This window comes from Toxorhynchites rutilus, chromosome 3 (genome assembly GCF_029784135.1).
Source record: "Toxorhynchites rutilus septentrionalis strain SRP chromosome 3, ASM2978413v1, whole genome shotgun sequence".
Lineage (NCBI taxonomy): Eukaryota > Metazoa > Arthropoda > Insecta > Diptera > Culicidae > Toxorhynchites > Toxorhynchites rutilus.
In genome coordinates this window covers 8423495-8427486 of record NC_073746.1, presented here as the reverse complement: position 1 = coordinate 8427486, position 3992 = coordinate 8423495, and positions in this window count along the sequence as shown.

Genomic DNA, 3992 nt, shown 5'->3' with positions numbered 1-3992 from the left:
GACTTATTTATACCGTTCTGAATCATATTTCGGACACTTTGTAATAATGTCTTGAAATGCTCAATGCTCTGATTATATAACTATAGAATTATTATCCCAATTGATTCTTTAGAGTAGCCCCTTGGTTTCACTATCATGATAAATGAGAATTAAATTTGAATTATAACATAGCAGGTAAAAATCTAACAGCACTACTCATTATCGGTTGTGTTTGACGTTCGCTCAGCTTGAGCATGTAGAATTTAACCGTTCATTAATATTTAAATTTCTCTCGTGTTTCATCAGTTCTCATCATGGTTATCAGTTTACTGATATTTCTTGGTAAGTGTTTCGCAGTTGACTATTAAAAATAATCAAGCATAATTAAATTTTTGTTTAAAAAATTACAAAATGAAATGTCCGAAATTTGATCGAACGTTTTCCCAACGATTCATATTTCGGACACTTGAAATTGGTGATACTACAATGTGAGTTTTCAAGCTTATTATGGATGCAAAGTGTAGATTCATGTAATGCACAAAAATCTTTTGAAATCTTGTATAGATAATACACATGTTTTTCAACTACAGACCAGCCGATAGATATGAGGGACTCTGGATAGTTAGTGAACAATGTACAATTAGATGAACTTCTAACAGAAGAAACGTTGATTCCTCCCTCTGCTGCCATGTATTCTGGTAATTCAACTCACGGAAAAGGTAAACTTCGCGTTACTCCTGTAGTTGCCACAAGCGAGTCCTGGAATATGTTGGATAAAGACGCAGAACCTACGAAGGAGTTTAGTGAAATGACAAAAACTTGAGGATAGGAAAAGAGAAACTGAGTTGAAGTGGATAACCTTGAATTATTTTATTACTTTGAAAAACAAATAACTTAAAATCAACTATATAATTAGCATTTAAGCAATATAACCCTTACGGTATTTTAAACCATGAAGCTACAACATAAAGAAACATCAGTAAACGACAGTAAACGTAAATGGTAGCAATTATCACAAAAAAGTTTTTTGAAAATAATTCCAAGTTAATTTTAAAAAAAAGGAGGTAATAGTTTTGTTACAAATTTACAAACCATCCATGACAAACAAACCATGGTTGTAGACAATTTCAAGACATTTGTGGTATGCATGGAAGGTTGCAGTACGTTTTTACACAGAGCAAGCCGTTGTTATTTTCGCATGTTTGATGATTTTTTGAGCTTATTGAGCTTAAAACGACAAGAAAGTTATGGAGACAGAGTGTCCGAAATTCGAATTCACTGTGTCCGAAATTTGATTTTTTTCATAAATATTAAGATCTAGATCAAGGGTTTTCAGATTTTTTTTATGGCAGAGCTTTTTTTATAGCAAAATTATTCGACGGAGCACCTGCATTTTTAATCAATAAAACAAATCCTATTTGCATTGATTGGGACAACTGGGAACAACTCTATTAAGGCGCGCGTCGCAGTTACACGACATCTGACCCGGAGTAAACAAGATAAATCATTATATGCCCAGTGAAATTAAATCAAAGAATTTTTGTTCAAAGTGGGTTTCCAAGTGGGAGCAAATTTCCCGCGGAGCACCGTTTGAAAACCCCTGATCTAGATTATCATTATATTATCACCTTCAGAGTAGGTACTTCTGAAGCAATACACAACGAGCAATCCAGTTATCGGAACATTTTTATAGCCGTATTTAGAAGTTGCCTTCAGTTTACGCAGCGAATTTATTTTTATGCCTTCAATGTTGTCGAAACGGATCCCACGAGGCGGAAATTTGTGTTTAAGAATTAGGAAAAAGTTACACCTATATTTTGTCGCCAGTAATTATGCGTTGGATGAACGTGGGATTGAATCGTTTAAATATGTCTTTTGCCAGATGATTGCGATGAAATTGTTCAAGAAAAATGAGTCATGTCCCAACTTTTCTCAGGCCCAAAGCATCAACCAAATTGACGGGTTAGCTCTCCTTATCTTAAATGATGATTTGCGAGCACCGTTCCTTTTATTTTGTCGATGTTTTCATCAATTGAAGGGGTTGATGGTCGTCCTTGACAAGCCAATTTGTTCACCTCTTTTTCATCGTTTAACGTAGCCTCTCTTTTTCGTCCGATGGTTCATAATCCCGTGGGTTATTGAAGTGTATTTTAATGATGACAAAAATAGTGCGCAAAGGACGCATTTTGTGCAGATTAATATGGACTGGATTTGTCCCACAAATTAATAATTGTTTTCAGTAGTTGATAACGGAATGAAAAATCAATCAAAAATACGACCCCCGGAAAGCAAAAAAAACATATTACTAAACTGACAACACATCAAGTGCGGAATTCATAAATCCTTCAAACGCCAATCAAGCTTGAGAACGCTGGAGTAGATCTTGACGCTTGAATAATTTTCATTCGCTCCGTATGAAAATAATATGTTTGTATTTCTGCAATAGAGAGATACACCCGCGTTTTCGACATAGTTGAGTCACCAAACTATTCTGTAACATTTTGAACGTTTCGGCACAAGAAATTTTGTTTGCAAAACAAAATTTCACAAATTTATTTTTGACCAATAGAATTACCCATATCAAAAGCCGCCGAGCAAAAAAGTTAACTTGTTCTTAATGACGCTGTAAAGTTTACCGTGTAAAACAATTAAACGACAAATCGCGCTCAAAATTAACATTAACACCACTGAGAGTACCAACCTAAATAAAAATATTGAAAAATGTTCAGATTTGAAATTACAAATTCCCGGTATGTATTTGACAGAATATAGCATTAGCATTAGCATTAGCATTGAGCAAGTTGCACAATATCGTAGGTGGTACGAATTCAGAACTGTTCAGTTAAAAGCTAGCCTCCATCCGTTGCTGATGATTAGTATTATCTCTTAGGTGAAGGTGTGCTTTCTCCAACAGTTAAGAATTGTCCTGGCCACGTCCTTGCAACTGCTAAAGAAAGGGAAGGAATGTTAGTTCAATATTTACTTAAGAGAGATGCAGAGAACTCTACGACCTCTCATAAATATCTCGGGAATTTAGGATGTGTGTTAGTGGAGAAGGTAAGCCATAGGATACACTCAGCCGGTGTTACTGGCGCGATTAGTTATTACTAATAAATTTAATGGTAATTATATTACTATTACTATTGACTGTTGACTGTTGATGAACAATCTTGGCAACCGAGTTGTGACGATTGAGATAAGCTGATTCGGCTAGCGCTCCACAACCGGCTATGACGTGTTCTATCGTCTCTCCTACTTTATTGCACTTTCTGCAACAGTCAACAACGTTTTCGTGCAAGATGTACTTCCGGTAGTTTTTGGTCGCTATTATCCGGTCCTGGATGGCTACCATAAACCCTTCTGTTTCAGAAAAGAGTTCACCTTGCACCATCCACGTGTTCGATAATACTTTGTCGATATGCGCTTGCTCTAAACGATGGGGGTGTGTCCCATGAAGTTCCTTTTGCTTCCATGATGTTGTTTTGTTGTGTTTTTTCTTCTATGATCTGCAAATTGCAGCTAAGTTCGTACTGCTCCTGCGCCAGATGCAGGGCACTGAATCCACGGTCCGCTTCACAGACAACGCGATAGATATCGTGACGGGTCTGACTTTCCACGAAGTAACTCCGCAACTGCTGGATCTGGGAACTGCAAAGCGCTCTAATGTCAGTGACACCTCTTCCTCCTTCAACACGTGGCAAGGTGAATCTTTCTATGGACGACTTTGGATGGTGCATACGGTGCTTTGTGAACGTCACTCTCATTGCTCTTTCTATTGTTTCTAAATCGGTTTTCGTCCACTTCAGCACCCCGAAACTGTACGTGAGTAAAGGAACGGCAAACGTATTGACGGCTTTGATTTTTTTGCCGCCGCAGAGGTTTGTTTTCAAAACCTGGTTGATTCTGATCAAGAATTGTTCCTGGAGTTCCTTCTTGATTTTTGTGTGACAAATCCCTTTCAATTGCAGAAATCCCAGGTACTTATAGGATTCGCCTTCCACCAAATCTTGAAT